Source organism: Zea mays, chromosome 7 (assembly GCF_902167145.1).
Source record: "Zea mays cultivar B73 chromosome 7, Zm-B73-REFERENCE-NAM-5.0, whole genome shotgun sequence".
In the NCBI taxonomy this organism is placed as follows: Eukaryota; Viridiplantae; Streptophyta; class Magnoliopsida; order Poales; family Poaceae; genus Zea; species Zea mays.
This window is the reverse complement of record NC_050102.1, coordinates 125,592,407-125,604,500: the sequence shown is the minus strand read 5'-3', so window position 1 is coordinate 125,604,500 and position 12,094 is coordinate 125,592,407.

The window sequence follows — 12,094 nt, the reverse complement described above, 5'->3', positions numbered from 1 at the left end:
TCTGTATGGATTGTTGCTGAAAATGTGCCTGAAGAACTTCAGAACTACCAAACTATCTGTGAGCTGGGCTCCACAATTGGGGCTATAGAAGAAGTGGACATTTTATCCTTAGACTCTAAAGATATAGTGAGATTCAAAGTTCATGTCAAAAGTGTTGCCATGATTCCTCTAATTATTGAAGTAGGTGTCAAGCCTTTTTTGTATGACATTTACTTTAAAATTGATATTATAACTGATGAAGGGTGGAATGATGACTCCATAAATCTGGGCAAGAGGGCTTCGGTTGATAGACAGGGTTTTGGTGATCCTTTTCTAGAGAAATCTGTTAAAAAGGCCAAAAGTGGTGGTGAAAAAACTGGCATGGATGATTGAGAGCACCTAGAGAGGGGGTGAATAGGTGATCCTGTAAAATTCAACAACTAATAGCCATAAAACTTGGTTAGAAAGATGTCAGTGCTCAAAAGAACCAAGTGGCTATAGAGTGAGTTCTTGCGAATCACAATAATCACAAAGAAAGACAACACAAGAGACACAGTGGTTTATCCCGTGGTTCGGCCAAGTATAACACTTGTCTACCTCCACGTTGTGGCGTCCCAATGGACGAGGGTTGCACTCAACCCCTTTCAAGTGATCCAATGATCAACTTGAATACCACGGCTTATCTTTTCTTATATCTTTTCCCGTTTGTGAGGAATCTCCACAAGTTGGAGCCTCTCGCCCTTACAACAAAGATCACAATATAAACACAAGAGTAAGGTTGGGAGCAATGCACACAAATTCGCAGCACAACACACGCACACAAGCCAAGACTTGAGCTCAAATGAAGCACAGAGAGTTCACAGCTAGAACGGAGCTCAAATCACTAACATGATCGATCAAATGCGTGGAGACGGAGTGTAGAGACTTAGAATTGCTTAGTGAATGCTTGGATAGCTCCTCCATGCGCCTAGGGGTCTCTTTTATAGCCCCAAGGCAGCTAGGAGCCGTTGGAGGCCAACAAGGAAGGCAATTCTTGCCTTCTGTCGGGTGGCGCACCAGACAGTCCGGTGCACCACCGGACAGCCACTATTCATGTTCGATGCACGATCTCCTTCCTATTCTGGCGCAGCTGACCGTTGCAACTCCGGGCTGGTTAGCGCACCAGACACTGTCCGGTGCTCCCAGCCGATCGTTGGCGTGGGCCACGCGTCGCCCGCGGATTGCACGGCCGACCGTTGCGCTAGCGGCCGTTGGCTCACCGGACAGTCCGGTGCACCACCGGATAGTCCGGTGAATTATAGCCGTATGCCGCCAAAATCTCCCGAGAGCGGCCAGTTCACCGGAAGCCAGCCCGGTGCACCGGACAGTCCGGTGCACCACCGGACAGTCCGGTGTGCCAGACTGAGCTGAGAGTTGGCTGCTCGAGCCAAGTCCTTTTATTCTTCTCTTTTCTCTGTTTCTAGCACTTAGACAAGTATATTAGTACACAAAAACCAATGTGCTAAGTCTAGAAAACATACCTTGTCTTTGTTTTGCACTTCTCTCTTCATTTAGCACAAATGAACTTAATTAAATGTGTTGGGCACTTAATCACCAAAACATACTAGAAATTGCCCAAGGGCACATTTCCCTTTCAATCTCCCCCTTTTTGGTGATTTATGCCAACACATCAAAAAGCAATGCAAAACATGCAACATCGATTCAAATTGAAGCCCAAATTGTTTTTAACTTAAATTTGGCATATTTGGATCATTCTTTGCCACCACTTGGTTTGTTTTTGCAAATCAAATTCATTTTCCTATCTCTAAGTCAAACTCACTTGTTTGGACATTAGGAGAGATAATCCAAGATTGAAAATGATCAAGATCTAAAAACTCCCCCTTTTCCCATAATCATACATTCTCCCCACAAGAGACCAAATTTTGACAATAAGAGTATTTTGACAAATCAAAAGTTCCAACTCAACTATTTTCAAAATTCTCAAGTGGTAGCTGATCCATTTGCTTTGGCTTTAATTTCTCCCCCTTTGGCATTAAGCACCAAAACGGGATCATTATCGGCCCTCTAACCCCATTGTCTCACCAAAAATGTCAATTAAGAGCAAAAAGGCAATAGGAGGTTAATAATGAACTTGGAGGTGAGTACATTTTTACCGGAGTGCAGTGGAAGTCTTTGTATGGTCTAAGTTCACCTTTCCCTTTCAATTCACCTTTGAGACTACATCAAGTAAACTCAAGAACAAATGTTAGTCTCAAAGGGTCAAGTTGTAGCACTTCTCCCCCTATATATGTGCATCATTCACACATGGACTTGTGAGGTCCGGGGATCCCTTGCACAACTTGAGCACCATAAATAAACAATAAATCTCATAAATGCATAAAGTAACTTGATCAAGGGCATAAAACACATGTATGCTATAAATCAATCCAAGTTACACGAATCTAAGACATTTAGCTCACTACGCAGCCTGCAAAAGATTTTCTCATCTAAAGGCTTGGTAAAGATATCGGCTAGCTGGTTCTCGGTGCTAATGTAGAACACTTCGATATCTCCCTTTTGTTGGTGGTCTCTCAGAAAGTGATGTCGGATGTCTATGTGCTTAGTGCGGCTGTGTTCAACAGGATTATCCGCCATGCGGATTGCACTCTCATTGTCACATAGGAGTGGGACTTTGCTCAGATTGTAGCCAAAGTCCTGGAGAGTTTGCCTCATCTAAAGTAGTTGCGCGCAACACTGTCCTGCGGCAACATACTCGGCCTCAGTGGTGGATAGGACAACGGAGGTTTGTTTCTTTGAGATCCACAACACCAGGGACCTTCCTAGAAATTGGCATGTCCCCGATGTGCTCTTCCTATCAACCTTGCACCCGGCATAATCGGAGTCTGAATATCCAATCAAGTCAAAGGTAGACCCCTTTGGATACCAGATCCCGAAGCAAGGTGTAGCAACTAAGTATCTAAGAATCTGCTTAACAGCCACAAGGTGACATTCCCTTGGATCGGATTGAAATATAGCACACATGCATACGCTAAGCATAATATCCAGTCTACTAGCACATAAATAAAGCAATGACCCTATCATAGACCGGTATGCCTTTTGATCAACGGACTTACCTCCTTTGTTGAGGTCGATATGTCCGTCGGTTCCCATCGGAGTCTTCGCGAGCTTGGCGTCCTTCATCCCAAACCGCTTGAGAAGATCTTGAGTGTACTTCGTTTGGGAGATGAAGGTGTCGTCCTTGAGTTGCTTCACTTGGAACCCAAGGAAGTAGTTCAACTCGCCCACCATTGACATCTCAAATTTCTATGTCATCACCCTACTAAACTTCTCACAAGACTTTTGATTAGTAGAACCAAATATTATGTCATCGGCATAAATTTGGCACACAAAAAGGTCATCGTCACAAGTCTTAGTGAAAAGCGTGGGATCGGCTTTCCCAACTTTGAAAGCATTAGCAATTAAGAAATCTCTAAGGCATTCATACCATGCTCTTGGGGCTTGCTTAAGTCCATAGAGCGCCTTAGAGAGCTTAAAAACATGGTCGGGATACCTGTCATCCTCAAAGCCAGGGGGTTGTTCCACGTACACCTCCTCCTTTATTGGCCCGTTGAGGAAAGCCCTCTTCACATCCATTTGAAACAACCTGAAAGAGTGGTGAGCGGCATAGGCTAACAAAATGTGAATAGACTCTAGCCTAGCCACAGGAGCAAAAGTCTCCTCAAAATCCAAACCTGCGACTTGGGCATAACCTTTTGCCACAAGTCGAGCCTTGTTTCTTGTCACCACCCTGTGCTCGTCTTGCTTGTTGCGGAACACCCACTTGGTCCCCACAACGTTTTGCTTTGGACGTGGCACCAGGCTCCAAACTTCATTTCACTTGAAGTTGTTGAGCTCTTCCTGCATGGCCAACACCCAGTCTGGATCTTGCAAGGCCTCTTCTACCCTGAAAGGCTCAATAGAAGAGACAAACGAGTAATGCTCACAAAAATTAGCTAATCGTGAGCGAGTAGTTACTCCCTTGCTTATGTCACCCAGAATCTGATCGATGGGGTGATTCCTTTGAATTGTCGCCCGGACTTGAGTTGGAGGGGCTGGTGGTGCTTCTTCCTCCATAACTTGTTCTTCTTGTGCTCCCCCTTGATCACACGCCTCTTATTGATGAACATGTTCATCATCTTGAGTTGGGGGTGCACCATTGTTGAGGAAGAAGGTTGATCTTGTTCTTGTTGTTCCTGTGGTCGCACATCTCCAATCGCCATGGTGCGTATTGCAGCCATCGGAACATCATCTTCATCTATATCATCAAGATCAACTTGCTCTCTTGGAGAGCCATTAGTCTCATCAAATACAACGTCGCTAGAAACTTCAACCAAACCCGATGATTTGTTGAAGACTTTATACGCCTTTGTATTTGAGTCATAACCTAGTAAAAACCCTTCTACAGCTTTGGGAGCAAATTTAGAATTTCTGCCTTTCTTCACTAGAATGCAACATTTGCTCCTAAATACACGAAAGTATGAGACATTGGGTTTGTTACCGGTAAGAAGTTCATATGAAGTCTTCTTGAGGAGGCGATGAAGGTAGAGCCGGTTTATGGCGTGGCAAGCTGTGTTCACAGCTTCCGACCAAAACCGCTCAGGCGTCTTGAACTCTCCAAGCATCGTCCTCGCCATGTCGATAAGCGTCCTGTTCTTCCTCTCTACCACACCATTTTGCTGTGGTGTGTAGGGAGCGGAGAACTCGTGCTTGATGCCTTCCTCCTCAAGGTACTCCTCCACTTGCAGATTCTTGAACTCGGACCCGTTGTCGCTTCTTATCTTTTTCACCTTGAGCTCAAATTCGTTTTGAGCCTGCCTTAGAAAGCGCTTAAGGGTCCCTTAGGTTTCTGACTTATCCTGTAAAAAGAACACCCAAGTGAAACGGGAAAAATCATCCACAATAACAAGACCATACTTACTTCCCCTGATGCTTAGGTAGGCAACGGGTCCGAAGAGGTCCATATGTAGTAGCTCCAGTGGTCTTGATGTTGTCATCACATTCTTGTTGTGATAAGTGCTTCCCACCTGTTTCCCTGCCTGACAAGCTACACAAGGTCTATCTTTTTCAAAGCAGACATTGGTTAGTCCTAACACATGCTCTCCCTTTATAAGTTTGTGAAGGTTCTTCATCCCAACATGTGCTAGACGGCGATGCCACAGCCAGCCATACTAGTCTTAGCGATTAAGCATGCATCTAGATCGGCCTCCTCTTTCGAAAAATCAACTAAGTAGAGTTTGCCATTTAGTACACCCTTAAACGCTAATGAACCATCACTCCTTCTAAAGACAGATACATCAACATTTGTAAACAAACAATTGTAGCCCATGTGGCACAATTGACTAACAGACAGGAGATTATAGCCTAGTGACTACTAAAAATACATTAGAGATAGAGTGCTCATTTGTGATGGCTATCTTGCCCAAGCCTTTGACCTTGCCTTGGTTCCCATCTCCAAAGATAATCGTATCCTAGGAATCCTTGTTCTTGACGTAGGAGGAGAACATCTTCTTCTCCCCCGTCATATGGTTTGTGCTTCCGCTGACGATAATCCAGCTTGAGCCTCCGGATGCATAAACCTGCAAGACAATTTACGCTTGGGTTTTAGGTACCCAACTCTTGTTGGGTCCTACAAGGTTAGTTATAACAGCTTTTGGTACCCAAATGCAAGCCTTGTCTCCTTTGCATTTGGGTCCCAATTTTTTAGCAACCACTTTTTCATTTTTACATGAAAGTACAAACGTAGTGTTGCAAGCATGAAAGACAGTAGTAGGTTTATTACACATTTTCCTAGGAGCATGAGACACAAAATTTCTCCTAGGCCTACCATTAAAATTAGAACTTGAAGCAAGCATAGCATGTGAATCATAAGCATCATAATCATATCTCCTATTATGACTAACAATTTTCCTATTATACATGAAAGCATGATTCTTTTGAACGTTACTAGCCATAGGGGCCTTCCCTTTCTCCTTGTTGGAAATGAGAGCCCTTTGGCTTGTTAAGTTCCTGACTTCCTTTCGAAAGCCAAGTCCATCCTTAATTGAGGGGTGTCTACCAATAGTGTAGGCATCCCTAGCAAATTTTAGTTTATCAAAATCAACCTTGCAAGTCTTAAGTTGAGCATTAAGAATTGTCACCTCATCATTTAATTTAGCAATAGAAGCAAGATGTTCATCACAAGCATTGATATCAAAATCCTTGCATCTATTGCAAATAACAACATGTTCAACACATGAGCTTGATCTATTAGCTACTTCTAGCTTAGCACTTAAATTATCATTCAAAGTCTTTAAACTAGAGATAGATTCATTGCAAGTATATAACTCAGAAGATAGTAATTCATTCCTCTTAATTTCTAAGGCAAGAGATTTTTGAACACTAACAAATTTGTCATTTCCTCATACAAAATGTCCTCTTGCCTCTCTAGAAGTCTATCTTTTTCATTTAAAGCATCAATCAATTCATTTATCTTTTCTACCTTTGCTCTATCTAAGCCTTTGAATAAGCTAGAATAGTCTACTTCATCATCACTAGAATCATCATCGCTTGAAGTAGTATACTTAGGGGTTTCTCGAACGCTTACCTTTTTGTCCTTTGCCATGAGGCAAGTGTGGCGTTCGTTGGGGAAGAGAGAGGACTTGTTGAAGGCTGAGGTAGCAAGTCCTTCGTCGTCGGAGTCGGAAGAAGAGCAGTCTGAATCCCATTCTTTGCCAAGGTGTGCCTCGCCCTTCGCCTTCTTGTAGGCCTTCTTCTTCTCCCTCTTCCCATGTCTTTCTTCTCCCTAGTCATTTTCATTATCGGGACATTAAGCAATAAAATGACCTGTCTTACCACATTTGAAGCAAGAGCGCTTTCCCCTTGCTTTACTCTTGTTGGGGTACTCCTTGCGTCCTTTCAATGTCGTCTTGAAGCGCTTGATTATGAGAGCCATCTCATCTTCATTTAGCCCGGTCGCCTCAATTTGTGCCACCTTGCTTGGTAGCGTCTCCCTGCTGCTGGTTGCCTTGAGGGCAATAGTTTGAGGCTCGTGGACGGGGAGTGGACCGTTTAGAGCGTCATCCACATATCGGGCCTCCTTCACCATCATGCGCCCGCTCACAAACTTTCCAAGAATCTCTTCGGGCGTCATCTTGGAGTACCTGGGATTCTCACGAATTAGGTTAACAAGATGGGGGTCAATTACCGTAAATGATCTTAGCATAAGTCGAACGACGTCGTGGTCCGTCCATCTTGTGCTCCCATAACTCCTAATCTTGTTGACCAAAGTCTTGAGCCTATTGTATGTTTGTGTTGGCTCTTCTCCCCTGATCATTGCGAACCTTCCCAGCTCGCCTTCCACCAACTCCATCTTGGTGATCATGGTGGCATCATTACCCTCATGAGAGATCTTGAGGGTATCCCAAATTTGCTTGGCATTGTCCAAGCCGCTCACCTTGTTGTATTCATCCATGCACAACGAAGCTAGCAAAACAGTGGTAGCTTGTGCATTCTTATGAATTTGCTCGTTAATAAATATAGGGTTATCCATACTATCAAATTGCATTCTATTTTCGACTATCTCCCAAATACTAGGATGGAGAGAGAATAAATGACTACGCATTTTGTGACTCCAAAAGGAGTAGTCATCTCCATCAAAGTGTGGAGGTTTACCAAGAGGAATTGAAAGCAAATGAGCATTGGAGTTAAAAGGAATACGAGAATAATCAAATAAATAATTTGAATTAACCGGTTTCTTTTTCTCGTCGTCGTCGTCTCTTGGTGAAGAAGAAGACTCATCGCTGTCGTAGTAGACGATCTTCTTGATGCGCCTCTTCTTCTTCCCATCCTTCTTCTTGTGACTGGAGCCAGAGTCAGTGGGCTTGTTGTCTCTAGGCTCGTTGAGGAAGGACTCCTTCTCCTTGTCGTTGACCACCATCCCCTTTCCCTTAGGATCCATCTCTTCGGGCGATTAGTCCCTTACGTGAAGAGAACGGCTCCGATACCAATTGAGAGCACCTAGAGGGGGGGTGAATAGGTGATCCTGTAAAATTCAACAACTAATAGCCACAAAACTTGGTTATAAAGATGTCAGTGCTCAAAAGAACCAGTGTCTATAGAGTGAGTTCTTGCGAATCACAATAATCACAAAGAAAGACAACACAAGAGACACAGTGGTTTATCTCGTGGTTCGGCCAAGTATAACACTTGCCTACCTCCACGTTGTGGCGTCTCAATAGACGAGGGTTGCACTCAACCCCTTTCAAGTGATCCAATGATCAACTTGAATACCACGGCTTTTCTTTTCTTATATCTTTTCCCGTTTGCGAGGAATCTCCACAAGTTGGAGCATCTTGCCCTTACAACAAAGATCACAATATAAACACAAGAGTAAGGTTGGGAGCAACGCACACAAATTCGCAGCACAACACACGCACACAAGCCAAGACTTGAGCTCAAATGAAGCACAGAGAGTTCACAGCTAGAATGGAGCTCAAATCACTAACACGATCGATCAAATGCGTGGAGACGGAGTGTGGAGACTTAGAATTGCTTAGTGAATGCTTGGATAGCTCCTCCATGCGCCTAGGGGTCTCTTTTACAGCCCCAAGGCAGCTAGGAGTCGTTGGAGGCCAACAAGGAAGGAAATTCTTGCCTTCTGTCGGGTGGCGCACCGGACAGTCCGGTGCACCACCGGACAGCCACTGTTCATGTCCGGTGCGCGATCTCCTTCCTATTCTGGTGCAGCCGACCGTTGCAACTCCGGGCTGGTTGGCACTCCAGACACTGTCCAGTGCACATCGGACAGTCCGATGCCCCCAGCCAACTGTTGGCGCGGGCCACGCGTCGCCCGCGGATTGCGCGACCGACCGTTGCGCTGGCGGCCGTTGGCTCACCGGACAGTCCGGTGCACCACGGACAGTCTGGTGAATTATAGTCGTACGCCGCCAAAATCTCCCGAGAGCGGCCAGTTCGCCGGAAGCCAGCCTGGTGTCCGGTGCACCACCGGACACTGTCCGGTGTGCCAGACTGAGCTGAGAGTTGGCTGCTCGAGCCAAGTCCTTTTCTTCTTCTCTTTTCTCTATTTCTAGCACTTAGACAAGTATATTAGTACACAAAAACCAATGTGCTAAGTCTAGAAACATACCTTGTCTTTGTTTTGCACTTCTCTCTTCATTTAGCACAAATGAACTTAATTAAATGTGTTGGGCACTTAATAACCAAAACATACTAGAAATTGCCCAAGGGCACATTTCCCTTTCAATGATAAGGGAAAAGCTCCCTTGGAGGATCCCTTAGTGCATGGTAATGAAGCTGGTTTTAAGACTGAACAGTCAGAAGGACTGAAGACTGGGAAAAATTCTGATGGTGACAAAGGATATCTAGACAATCTGGGTAATGAGGAAGATGATTATAATGAAAGTGATGATGATCTTTTGAACTCCCAAGATCTGGAAGAATTCATCAAAGATGAAGAACTTATTCTTTCCCCTTCTCAAGAGAAAGGAAAAATGAGTATAAGTGCTACTCATTCTGAAGATGCTGGCAAAGAAGCTGGAGTTAAGAAAGGAGGGTCCATGGAAGGGGAGCTTGCAGAAGGTGTCCGAAGAAGCAGCAGGTTGGAGTCCAAGGATGAAATGAAGATTGCGGATAAGGCTACCGCGAGAGCAATGGCTAAAGACGCGTTCATCAACAAAGGTACGTCTTACAATCCATTTTCTATTCTTAATACTGATAATGTTGTTCTTATGGATGTTGCGCACAAATTAAGGGTTGAATTAGGATCTTCTGTTAATGAAGCTGTGGAAAATTTAGACCTGATAAAATCTTTAGAGCTTTCTAGGAAGAATCTTGTTGTGCAATCTGTTAAGTGTAATTTTGATCCTAACAAGGCAGTTATTCATGACTCTGATATGGATAATAGTGTCCATAATGAAGGAGAGGATAATGCTTTGACTGATCTTGAAAATGTGATGGTGCTCAGAAAAGGTCGCTAAATTCGCCACAGAAAAAAGTCTATGAAGAAAAAGAAAGATAACAAATCTCCTAAACATAGGAATATTCCTATTAAAAGGAGAGGTCTGAAAGAGGGGCTCACCCAAAGTTGTTCAGAATGATAGGCTTAATTTGGAATTGTTAGGGCCTGGGTAAAGATGTGAAAAGTGATTTCCTAAGAGATATTATTAGGATAGAGAGAATTGATTTTATTGGTCTTCAAGAAACCAACAAAAAAAACTTTGATGACTCTTGGTTGAATTTCATTGGTGGCAATAGAAATTTTGCTTGGGTTTGGTCCCCCCCCAATGGGAGATCTGGTGGCTTACTCGTAGGGTTGATGCTGACATTTTTGATGTGAGAGAAAAAGATTTGGGGGAATTTATGATTCGTATTCTGGTGGTTCATAAAGAATCAGGCTTTATTTGGAACTTCATAAACGTGTATGGAGCTGCTCAAAATGACCAGAAACATAAATTTCTGAGTGAATTGTCTGCTTTCTGTTCCAAGTGCTCTCACCCCATGTTAATTGGTGGTGACTTTAACATCCTTAGGACTGAATAAGACAAAAATAAACCTGGAGGCACTAATAGGTGGAGTTCTTTATTTAATTATATTATTGATGTGCATGATCTGAGTGAACTGGAGCTTAGTGGTAGACTTTATACCTGGTCCAATAACAGAAATCCCCTACATATGAGAAGTTGGATAGATTTCTTGTCAGCCCGAAGTGGGATTTGCATTATAATAATCTGAATGTTTCTGGTCTCAGTAGATCTTTTTCTGATCATGTGCCTTTATGTCTCAAAACTGATTTTGCTCCCCCTTTAGTGAGAGATTTTAGGTATGAGTTATGTTGGATGCTTAGACCTGATTTTAGAAATCTAGTTGAAAATAATTGGTCTCTGCCTGTCAGAGGTAAAAAAAGTATTGATATTTGGAAAGAAAAAACAAAACGTCTCAAGAAAATGTTGAAAGGATGGAACATAAATGTTGAAGGTAGGTACATAAAACTGAAAAAAGATCTGATGAGTAAAATTGACATTTTAGATAAAAAATGTGAAATTTTGGGCATTTCGGATGCTGAAAGAATTGAAAAGCTTGAGTTGGAGTGGAATTTGAAAAAAAATTATGGAAGAAGGGTGCAAAAAAAGCAAACTGCGAGGGAGAAATTCATTAATGAGGGGGATGAGAATACCAAATTCTTTCATCTTATTGCGAAAGGTCGGAAACGACGTGTTAAAATTCCTTTTTTGATCCATGATGGTGCCTCTGTGAATGATTTTGTAAGTATCAATAAGATTGTGTCTTCTTATTATAAAGATCTTTTTGGCCCTTCTGTCTACTCTAGTATTAATGTCTCTAATCTCAATATGAATCAGTTGTCTGACATAGACAGATCGCTTTTAACTGCTCCTTTTAACATCAATGAAGTTAAAAAAGTGGTGTTTGAGATGAAACATAATAGTGCTCCTGGTCCGGATGGTTTTCCTGCTGAATTCTTTCAAAAATTTTGGGAGCTTATCCACATGGACATTTGGAACTTATTCAAAGACTTCTATGAAGGAAATCTGGATATTGAAAGATTGAATTATGGGATGGTTACTCTCTTACCAAAAGTGGATAATGTTGTTGATATGAAGAACTTTAGACTTATTTGTCTTTTGAATGTTTGCTATAAAATTATTACCAAAGTTCTGAATAACAGGCTGGCTAGTTGTATCACAAAGGTGATTAGTGACTCTCAGTATGGTTTTATGAAAGGCAGATACATAATGGACGGGGTCATCTCACTCAATGAAATTCTTCATGAGGTTAAGAGGAAAAAAATAAAGTGGTGTGGTCCTTAAGATTGATTTTGAAAAAGCTTATGACAAAGTGAATTGGCATTTTCTTTATGTCATGATGGAGAAAAAAGGTTTTGGGAGTACTTGGTGTGATTGGGTGATGACTGATGAGAACAGTGCGAGGTGGTAAAGTAGCCATAAAAACAAATGATATGTTGGGTCCATACTTCACTACGCATAAAGGGGTGAGATAGGGGGATCCTTTCTCTCCCCTTTTGTTTAATTTGGTTGCTGATGGCTTGGCGTGTATGATTCGT